Raw genomic sequence first — 12,206 nt, 5'->3', positions numbered from 1 at the left:
TCTCCTATACGAGAGTTTTCTTAATTCACACCTAATTCTAGCCGTGGTAACTTTAGTCGCCATCTGGTGCCATATTCCAGAGAAGAAAGCAGCAACGCTGTTCTTACAGTTCGGAATATGTTTGTGGGTGGCAATGTCGATGGCTCACTAGTGTCTATTTGTGTTTAGGAACTTTGTGTTTGGCCGCCCGTTTGCCACTGCTGTGGTCAAGCCCTTGTCGAACCAGGGTGTAACTAGTGAGCTAGATCCAGAACAGGTCATGCAAGTCGACATAACCATACCAAGGCCATGGCGAGTCCGCGCCGGCCAGCACATCTTCCTAGCGTCGTTACTCCTGGAAACTTCGCTGCTAAGAGTTGCAAGTCGTCTAAGATACCCCCAACTAAGCTCTCTACACGGCCGCCTTTTCTAATCGTTTGAGAAGCTCTTGTACATTGATCCCACCTCGAGCCGCCCTCTTCTAGCATGACCTTTTTGAACAACTCCTAGAGGTGTATAGCTTGAACTTTGCAATCCTCCAAAGTAGGTGTAAACGCAGCCTTTGTAGACTCGTCCGTCTCGTTATTAACGTATTCTTCCGCATATTCGAGGACTTTCAAGATAAGAGGGAGTTTCCTTGCCGACTTTTTGAAATTTGTTAGGAGGCTAGCTTCGTCTTCGACAGCCTCATAAACTTTTTTAGTGGCATTAATGATTGAAATGATTGCTAAGATGATGCTAAGGACAAGACCTGCTTCAGCGCCGGACATGATTTATCGAAGCTAGAGTAAGTCAGAAGTGTATGCAGCAAATCGAAAGTCTTTCTTACAGGGTTGTCAACAAATGGTAACCAGATGCTGAGTGCGGAGTAGTATTGAATGAGGAAATGTTGACACAGTAATGAGACAGGAATGATGAGTGAGGTTGAGGTTCAGCCTCATAAAACGTCTCGGGTGCCGCGCTAAAATTCTACCCCGCTCCAAGGGGTAGCGCGACGGCCCGTGGCTTAACCAGAGTTCAGAGGCGGGGAGTATGCTAGTTCCATGTAGGCACTTAACATGGTGACCATAGTCGGCATAGCAAACTTCGAACCTGGCTTCTTCCAACATTTATTATGAATAGTGGGCTTGAACTAGTACAGTATACCAAATTTATCACAAAACTTTAGCTAGAAGACAACATGAAGTCTAATTGAAATTCCACTTCGTAACTACCGAGCCTGGTCTCCCTACCTAGAAAACAACCCTACTCTTGACACTGGACGAATAAGTTGGTCGAATGGCATGATGTGCCGTGTGGCAATAACGAAAACCCTTAAATATTGGCATGTATCATGTCCGAAATCAAGTCATGCTGGGAAGGGGCAAGGTTTGGAGTCATAGTGATTTACTTGAAATGCTATAAATTACCGTAGTTCCCGCATGACTTTAAAGCGTTTGAAAGACCACATTTAGAGTGTAGGCCAAATTGAAGGGAGTACGTACTCTGCGTCTAACCGTATTTGGCTAGATTAACCCGATGACCCTGGTCAAAAGCAAAGTGAATGATTTTGGAGCTGTATTCTAAGGGGAAGCCGGTTTTGCAAGCGACTGTAATTCCCTTGATTCCATGCCCAATAAACTCTATCGCAACATGAGCAAAGCATACTATTTTCGACAGGCTTGGTCAGCACACCCCAGAATGAAGAGGTACCCACAAAAAGTCAGGTACTTACATTTAAAGGTACCTGCTTTCAGGTACCTGCTATATCGAAGTAGATCTCTTTGAAACACTTTAAATAGCCTTGCCGGCTGTAAAATGCCAGTGGCACTCTGCGACTATCTTGATCGAACTACAAGTCTTCAAATTACAGGAGGCATCATATTCTCTATCCCAACATGTGCAACGTACGGAAACGCCAAAGCCAGAATGCATCTCGAAGGAGAAGCACTTTGACCAACAAGGTATATGAGTATGGGGAATTATACGGCGCAGATGTTGCTTTGATCATCTATTAGAAGGGGCGTTATTACACTTATGTATCTCCTGGTAACCCACGTTTTCCACCATCCAAGAAAGAAATCGTACGTTCACTCCTGATTTTGAAGGTATTTACTAAGTACTGGCAAGATGACTTCGTTTCCAATCCCTATAAGTATGTTGCTACATAACGCTGACGCGAAATATCAACGGAAACGCAATGCAGAAGATCCAGAGCAAGCAGGGGGTAAAGAGAAGGAATAAACTAGGTGTGGATAATGCGACTGCCACGGCGCCAAGAAGGTGGGATGACGCAACCCTGGCTCAATCAGATCTGTTCGACCCCTGCTGATCAGTATTCGGATTAGCCGAAATAGTGCCAAATGATCCCTCACCTGCATTTTCGAGAAGGTTTCTTTACTGTAACAGTCACGTAGAAAATTATGGCTCTCTTATACTTAATGTCACTCTCTAGCTATATTACTCTCCAGATGCCCCAGCAATCCTGGTTGCAAATTACTCTGCAATGTCATGATACCGTTGCCACTTTTACCATGCACCCACGTGACTCTTAAAGGAAATGGAACCTCTGACAATAGAAACCGCCAAACGGTAGCTCATTCCCAAAGGCGCAGAAGACACTACACTACCAACAAAACAACGGTACAAATAACATGATGGTAGCTCATTCCCAAAGGTGCAGAAGACTCTACAGTACCTGGCATTTCACGGTAGCTCATTCCCATAGGTGCAGAGAACAGTACACTACCAACAAAACGACGGTACAAATAATATGACGGTACAAATAACATGACGGTAGCGTAGCCCCAAAGGTACTAGCATATCACGAAGCCACGTGACTACGTGCTACGGATTGCTTCCAGATTCAAATTATCAAGCAATCCCTTTTCATATTGGACAAGTTTTTCCTACACGGTGGATTTTCCTTCACCTAGGGACCGACGTTACCTATCATTTTTCTCGGCACAGTTGGTTTCTCGCTACGTATGGATGGACGTTAGTATATATCAAGCATTCATTGGGAACCTCCCATCTGACAGGTATTGCTCCACCCGCCTTGTGCAGTTCCTTGCTAATGATTCACATTTCACGTGCTGGATTTTTACTACTCTCACTACAAGGACTCAGTCTAGTCCCAATGGTGACCACTAAGGGCCGCTGGGATACTCCCGAGGTCCACTACTCTCACGCCCGCCGGTCTCACGCCCGCTGGGCTCCCGACCTCCACTACTGCAAGATGCCAAGACTGAGATACTGAAGGGCGTGAGAAACGGCACCAGTAAGATTTGGCTGAGGGTTCCAGTTTTGGCAGGACAAAGACGGGCTGTTTTGATGCCCTTATTTTTCGTTACGTGGTCATCGAGCCACAACCGGCTGCAGTGCTATTCTATCTTTTCGTCGCTTTTCTCGAGGGATCAAATTTAGAGGTGGAGATTGACGCTGCGCCAAGAGTTAAGGGTTGCAGGGTAGGGTCGCCTTGGTCTATCACAAGGATCAAAATGGACATCCATCAATGACATCATTATAACCTACGCAAGAGCCAAAAACTGAATGCTTGAATGCTTTGCAGGTACTGTAAGGGAAACATGACTGTGTTCTGATATTGTTTGTACTAAAACGACGCTGCTCGCAATTGCAGATCCCTCGGGTTCACTGTCCTAATATCCTGATCGTTACCTGACCATCCCATCTCTTGTGGCATATCCACAGTCTGTACTGAAAAATTACTGTTGTTTACGGATGTAGACATGTCGCCGGTTGTATTCAACTGATTCGAGATTATGGATGTGTTTACTAAACGGGGTTCTCCGTCATAATGGTCCAGTGGTTTCACAGATAAATCACCATTCTGTGAACAAAACGACTCTTCCACAGCCATGTCGACTTGTTGATCAGTTGTCAAGGGATGAATAAATCCTTCCTGAGGTGCAGGTGGACGTGGGTACTCACTGTAAGTACTATTCGATGGATCCTAACCAAGCGGAGGGCCGGCCACCGCATAAACTCGCTGAGAGTCTCTGCCAGTGCAAAACTGGAATAGTTCCTTCAAGGGCCGATTGCTAAGCTCTGATAATTGGTCGGAAGAGTATGTCTCAAGCACTATCCTTTGTGATGGTAGCCCAACTTCTACTACGCTCTTAAGAAGGGCAGACAAGCCGCTGATATCCTCCCTCAAACCTGGTTGAAGAAAGTCGATGTAGTCTAAAAAGGGCTTAATCTGATGCCGAGGAAATTTATGAATACTAAATCTTAATCAGCTGAACATATCAACGAGCTTAGCTAGGAGGCAACTTACTTTTTTTCAGTTAGCTTCGTTGGAAGCAGAAGTATAATGCCAATCCCATAGCGCTTGGCAATCTCAGCAAGGAACCTCCCTAACTTTAACCAGTACTCGAGTTTTCCTTTAGCCTGCTTCCGCGGGCCATTCTCTTTCTTTTTGCTCTGCTCATCACCCTTACACGTTATTGTTTCGGGGAAGAGGAGATTCGTATACCTATTCTTGACCGATAAGACGGGCAAATTTTCCTTACTTCTCGTTTTACGCTCAGCGTTTCTGGCCTTTGTCTCCTCTTTATACTTACCTGCTAGTTCCGCTACATATACTCTCCTGAAGACACGTGATACTATTTTCATATTCTAGGCGGATTTCTCTGCTTTCTCCTGTGTAATAATACGGACTTTGAGTTCCCTGAGTCTTTGATCTGACGATGAAGTTGAGGGCACGTCATCGTCTGGATTCGGTTCAGCATTACTGGAGTTAGTTGACTAAGACTCTATGTAGTTGAAGAAATGCCACGCGATTCCTTGTGTCTTAATATCCCCGATCATCTGTGCCTTTGCCCGCAAATCCGCCGGCAAATCCGCGAACGCGATGTTACGTTCAGCTGATGGATTATGTCCGGTGGGTGCCTGCCGCGATTCGCAAGTTTTCTCTGGTGTTGTTTGCGATGGTGGCGAGGTGCCTAAGGACGCTAAAAATCCCGAGTCCTGGCCAGCGTCTGAGGTGTTAGGTCGCTGGCCGTGAATCTCATCTTTCCGGTCAGGTGCGTAAGTCTCTGAGAGTTGAGGGCTTCCAAGGTATACCTCCGTTCCATCTAAAGCCTTGGTCTGCAAACGTTTTGGATCTTTGCGGTCTCTAAAGTTTTGCTTGCGTTTAGAGGATTTATTTGACCGCTGTGATATTGATGACGTTGCGCCCTGCCTTAACAGCTTACTATCTTGACTATCATCGCCGTCACAACTCGGAGTCCAATCGTCGAGGTTCGCTGGAGGCTGATAATCGCCACTTGAGTCCTCTGCGTCCTCGACATAGTCTTGGTATGGTGGGACTGCACGACCGCCCCCTTGCTGTGTGGCTGGTGAGCCATGGTCGTTAGAATCGACGGAGAGGCTCTCGTCCTGATTATCAACGGCTCGTGAACTTTGATCGTGAGGTTTGATAAAAGGGCTCGCGTGCTGATCAACGTCGCGATCACTATTACTTTCGACTTGTTGTTCGATAATCTAGGAGGGTATTGGGACAGGAGCCGGCTCGCTAGGTATGTCGGTATTAGAGGGTGTTGAGGCGGGAGTTAGGGGGAGCTTTAGTACTGTAACCGCTTTCAAGACCACATCACGGTCAGCTGGATGTTCTTCTAGATACCGCTGCAGCCACTAGAGTACCAAAGGAAGGCGGAGTACAAATGGAAGACGCGCCTAAAGTGAACTTTAGTAGTGTTAAATTAAATGAAGCTGACGAAGGAACAGGCTAGACCTTGTCTAGATCTACGGTGCTCGAAATATTCGGTGAATCTTTGCCTTGATCGGAAGATAGCATCTTATTAGATTAATTATTAACTAGTAGTGTTTCCCTAGCTAACCGTGTTGCAGATAATGGAATAGTCCACATTAAATGTAGCTTCGCTAGTATGATGGTCTAAACACCTAAACAAATAGGACGCTAGGGTATTTAATGTCAGTCGTCCCTGCACTAGTGGGTCAAGGCGCTAAGCTAAGAATGCCACCCCTACTACACAACACTTTAACAGACTCGGTACGTACTTAGTACGTACTAGGTACGTATCGAATGCTCTTCTCTTCTTCTAGATTTAATGGTCTAAAAACTAAAACTAATGAGAATAGTTTTAGTATTAATGCCTACGCTAGTGAGCTTAGCGCTAAACTAAGGATGTAACTACAGCTATAAATATAAGGCTTCTATCTACCTAGACTAATAAATCTTATCCTTCTATATCATTGTAGTTAACTACACTAGATAGCAAATTATTCTATAACCTCATCCCTTAAACCTTCTTGCTTAAAGTGAACATCTAACTAGAATGCTTACATTAAAGAGTTATTGTAATTAAAACCAATCTAGGCAGCCACTTCTTAGTGTTAATTTATAGGATCATTAACGTTATTAATGCTAATTAAGCTACCTAGTAAGGATATTATAAGGCTAATAATAACACCTATTAACGTGTAATTAAAGCTATTTATAGTATACTGTTATAGCTATAAACTGTCTAGTAAGTTAAATCCCTTATATTAGTATAGTGTTATAGCTAAAACATGCAACCTATATACTGTAAGATAGAGTAATAAAGTAAAATAGCTTGTAGCTAATTAGCAGCAGGAAATGGACGTAGAGATTGTAGGTAGCTTAGTTAATAAGGGCACCTTTAGGAAAAGGTACCTTTCTTAGAAGGTACCTAGCTAAAGAGAAGTGCCTTGTTACAGCTATAAATTCTACGGGGATCCTAGGGCTAGTAGGGCACCTAGGACTAGGGGGACTTCTAGGAATAAGTGTTCTAGGAAGTATAGGACTTCTAGGACTAGGGGGTCTAGGAGTAGGGAGAGTCTCGGGAGCGAGAGCACTCCTAGGAATCACGTAGGCCCTATAGCAATTATGGTTTAGCGCTATTGACTATAGTTGCAGGATGTCACGTAATGGATAGTTAGATAGTTAGGATATTCTTATATATCCAACTATCCCAACTATCCTTTAGCACGACGCCACTATATAAGTAGATAGTTAGTTCTTAGATAGGAGCTTCGTGCTCAACTTAATATAGTATTTTGTTATATACTATAACGTGTTTTATGAAAGCCTTTAGTGTCTAATCCCCTACCTCCTCTATTAAGTAAACTAACGCAACGAAACCTCTATGAGTCTTATAGTTTAAGACCTAGCGTTACACTTTAAGCACTACTTCTACGAGGTACTAGCTCATACACTAAAGCAACTATGGCTCTGAATGTCCTAAGCCTAAGAGGAAGTGTTGTTAGACGACCTAATACACCTACCCTATAGTCGTCTTAGAGACCTACTACTAAGAACAAAGAAATGCCTAACGCGCCCGCAACATCGGAACTTAGGGAGGCCTTACATGTTAAGCTCCCTAACACCTATTCTAGCAATCGAAAGGAACTTGAAGTATTCCTACTACAGGTCGAACTGTACTAGCATTTTAATGACGACAAGTTTCCTACTAGAGAAAGCTATGCTCTATAGACTTCGTCCTACCTTTGAGGAGAAGCCCTTTAATAAATCGAACCCTTCCTTAAGGACTACTTCTAACACGAAAGTACTAACGGAAGCATAGCAACTACCTAAACCATGTTTAGCAGCTAGAAAGGATTCTGTAAGGAGATCTAACGTATGTTTAGAGATATTAATGAAATCAAGACTGTAGTAGACCACCTGTTTGCGCTTAAGTAGACGGGTAGCGCCCTTACGTACTCTACAGAATTCTAGAGATATAGCAACTAGATAGGATAGGACGCTAGCGCGCTTATTAGCCACTACTAACGTAGACTAAAGAGCTATGTATGTATAGAACTTACCCGTTTAGAGCAACAGCTAACGGACATAGTGACGCTAATCGAGTATACGGTCTAAATCGACAATCGGCTATACGAATTCTAGAGGGAACGACGGACCTATAACAAACCTAAGAAAAGTTATCCCTACTAAGGGAACGAAGGCAAACGACGGGAACAACACCTACAAGACAACCGTTAGTTAGACCTAATGGAACTTAATGCCACGTTTAAACCTAGACGACCCCGTGACCTAAAAAAGGACAAGTAAGTTAAGGAGCGACTTTACTTCAACTGCAACAAACTAGGCCACATGGCCTAAGACTGCAGACAGCTAAAGAAGGGGAACAGTAGACGTAAATTTAGCAAACAACTCAACGCTACCTAGCAAGGCCGAGGAGGCTATAACGCCCTAGGAATGCAGTTAAACGCCACGATTGTAAACAAACAGGACTAGGGAATTAACGGCGATAGCACCCTAGAAGATGAAAGCTTAGACGAGGAATTAGAGGCGGAATCTCTTACTGTCTCAGAATAAGGAACCTTTAAAGAGCTTGCACCTACGGAACCAATGAGTCCACAGTGTAAGAGCGTAGTATGACGCATAGCAAAACACGCCTACTTGAAGATTAAGGACGAACAAGACAAGCCTAGCACTCTAAGGAGAATCCCTACGCTTAAGGGCACCTATAGGGACCTATTATAGGGACTCCCGTTAGAATGTAAGGTAGACGACTATAGGGACGACCTCTAGAGATACTACGACATACTAACTAACGAGCTTAGATAGCTTAGAACGACATTAGAGATAGAAGACTTCCTAGTTTAAGAAGTAGGAAGACTACAAACGGATGTCGAGTATATGGCTACGCTAAAGAGCATGAAAAGCGTTAAACTTTACTACTAGGATAGAAAGAGGGCCCTAAAGAAGTACGACGAGAAAGCTAGAAACATAATTTAACGGGAAAACACAAGACCTGCTACCTGACTAGAACAGAGAGCCATAGAACAATTAGAGACGTTTACCACGCCTCTAAGAGAAGACAGCAAATGGGTAAAAGGACAACGGGAATTAGTAAGGGCAGATGCAACAGAGACTAATTATCCCTAGCATGCATATGTCTACTAGGAGTACTATAGTGAAGACGACTGCAAACTCTACTAGAGAAAGAAACACTAGCACTAGCTATTCCCTCGATTGTTACCTAAGATACACTTTCAAGACGCAGAATAGGTTTATGCCCTTAGACGTAGTTAGTCTAAAGGAGAATTACCTATAAAGAGTGAATAGGTATACGAGAAATACCTACACCTACTAAGAGAGGCGGTAAGACAAGAAGGACCGCCCTCATTAGGACTGCTAACAGAGGACGACGAATACTATTCTCCCTCTAACAAGTTAAAAAACTAGGAGTCCTCGACAGTAGGCTACTAGCAAGCAACGAGAAGAGGCCTAGTACGAAACAGCTATGCGCTACAGAGGGCAGCATGCAGCTATATGTGGTTGCTAAGGTACAAAAGCGACATCTCTAAGTAATGATTAACTTAGGAGCAACGGGCAACTTTATGACAAAGAAAGTAGCAGACACGCAAGGTTTTAAGATGCAATTAAGAGCCAACCCTTACCTATTAATAGTTGTAGATAGAGAGCCTATCTCAACTAACAACAGAATGGTAACCTATGAAACGGTCCCATTAGAGATGGTCATACTACGTAGACACAAGGAAACGATCTAATTCGACATTGTATACATAGACAATTATGCATGTATCCTTAGAGTGCTGTAGCTTAGGAAACACAACCCCTAGATCAACTAGTAGAACGAGAAAATTGTAATGAGCTAGTGCGTATGTAAACAACGAACGGACACGCCACAAAGGGAGAAATCCTCCTAGGGCCAACGTGAGGTATGTGCAACCTCTATAGAGCCTAGTAACCTAGCCCTAGCACCCTTACTAACGAGTATACTAGTAGAGTATAAGGAATACGAGTAGCTATTCTAGGAAGGCCCTAAGAACGAGGCACTTCCTAAGCACTAACTATAGGACTATGTAATACCCTTAGAAGAAGGAAAGAGTCCGCCGTTTAGACTAATATACTAGATGTTAGCAGATGAGTTAAAACTACTAAAGGAGTATATTGACGATAACCTTAAGAAGGGATTTATTAGACCATCTAAATCTCCTATAGGAAGCCCAATGTTATGGGTTCCTAAGAAGGATGGGAGTAAACGACCTTATGTGGATTATCGAGCATTAAACAACATAACAATAAAGGACTGCTAGATCTACGTAGCGCGTACAACCTAATCTAGATAGCTGACGGCAAGGAGTGGAAAACAGCATTCTGCACCTGCTATAGTCTATTTAAATATCAAGTCATGCCCTTTAGGCTAACTAACGCCCCTACATCTATGCAACGCTTAATGAATGATGCTTTACACAAGTATCTAGACATATTCGCCATCGTTTACTTAGACGATATACTAGTATACTTAGCAAACACAGACGAACATGTTTAGCATGTTAAACTTGTCCTCTAGAAGCTAAAGGAATACAACCTACTATTAAAGCTAGAGAAGTGTAAGTTCTATAAGGACTAAGTCGAATTCTTAGGTTACATTATTAGAATGCACAGCATTAAGATAGACTAAGCAAAGGTTACAGTAGTGTTGGAATGGCTAACACTAACTATGGTTAAAGAAGTACAAGCCTTCTTAGGCTTTGCTAACTTCTACCGTTAGTTCATTACAGGGTATTCTAAGGTAGCTTAACTACTTACGGAGCTCACTAGGAAGGATCTCGTGTTTAAATAGACAGATAAAGCAGAGGCTGCCTTCTAGGAACTTAAAACGAAGTTCATAGAGGCACCTATCCTTACAACATTTAACCCTACAAAGAAGATTGTCCTTAAGACGGACGCTTCTAATTTTGCGATTAGAGCATGTCTAAATCAACTAGGCAAGAACGGTAAGTTTAAACTAATCGTGTACTACTCTAGGAAACTGTCACCTACAGAGCTTAACTATAACATCTATAACAAGGAGCTACTAGCTATTGTCGTTGCCTTTAAGTAATAGCGCGTATATCTTAAGGGATCTACCTACATAGTGTAAGTGTAGACAGATCACAAGAACCTTATATACTTCACTACAACTAAGGTTCTAAACTATAGACAAGTCTGCTAGGCAGAAACCCTCATAGCCTACAACTTCACAATAACCTATTGCAAGGGCTCTAAGAATGTAAGAGCAGATGCTCTTAGTAGAAGGACTAACTACGTTGGCCTAAAGGAAGAAAGACCTAGAGCAATATTAAAGAAAACAGACGTAGGAATACAGTATAACGAGTTGCTAGCGACGATCTCCATCGTTAAAGATATAGAACTTAAGGAAAGACTTAAGAAATCTTATGCAATAGACGAATGCATAAAGAGAGTCTTAACTAAAGTTGAAGGCGACTTTGCTATTAACGAATAAGGATTAATCCGTTATAAAGGATTAGTGTATGTCCTAAGTTAAATAAGACGCCTGCTAGTACAAGAACAACACTCGTTGCTAGCACACAGTCATTAGGGAGTAACACGAACCTTTAAACGAATCACTAGACACTACTACTTCCTAGGTATAAGGAAGTAGGTAGAAACAGTAGTAAGAGAGTGCAACATTTGTAGTAAGTCAAAATCTAATAGGCACTTACCTTATAGACAACTTAAGTTGACACTAGTACTAAAAGGAGCATAGAAATTAGTAGCTTTAGACTTCATCGTTAAGCTACCACCCTCTAAAGACCTGTTAACAGGAGTAGAATACAACTCTATCCTCGTTATAATGGAAAGACTCACGAAGTATAGGAAATTCGTACTATATCTAGAAGCTAGCGACGCTAAAGCGCTTACATATACCTTTATTTAAGTTATATTAGCCGATTACAGGATGCTAGAAGAAATCATCTTAGATAGAGACAAGCTCTTCACTTTGAAATTCTAGAAATCGTTAATGGCTCTACTAGGAACAAATCACAAGCTATTAACAGCTTTCTACCCCTAGATAGACGGCTAAATAGAAAGATTAAATCAAACCCTTAAATAGTACCTATGAAGTTATGTCAATCATTAATAGGATAATTAGGTTTAGATTTTACCCATTGCATAGTTTGCATATAACAGCGCGATGGCAGAAGCAACGAAAGTCTTACCGTTCTTTGCTAATTACGGCTACTAGCTAGAAGCATATAGGCAACTAAGACTAGATGAAGCACAAGCTAAACAAGCCCTAATTGTAGTAGAATAACTAAAATCGTTCTACAAACAACTTATAACGGACATCTAATTCTTAAATGAACGATCTGCTACATATGCAAATAGGAAGCGTAGTATGGAACCTGCCTTTAAGGAGGGGGATAAAGTATACCTACTCTAGAAACACATTAAAACGAAACGA

This window comes from Pseudogymnoascus verrucosus (assembly GCF_001662655.1).
Source record: "Pseudogymnoascus verrucosus strain UAMH 10579 unplaced genomic scaffold scaffold_20, whole genome shotgun sequence".
NCBI lineage: Eukaryota > Fungi > Ascomycota > Leotiomycetes > Thelebolales > Thelebolaceae > Pseudogymnoascus > Pseudogymnoascus verrucosus.
This window is presented reverse-complemented; position numbering follows the sequence as displayed.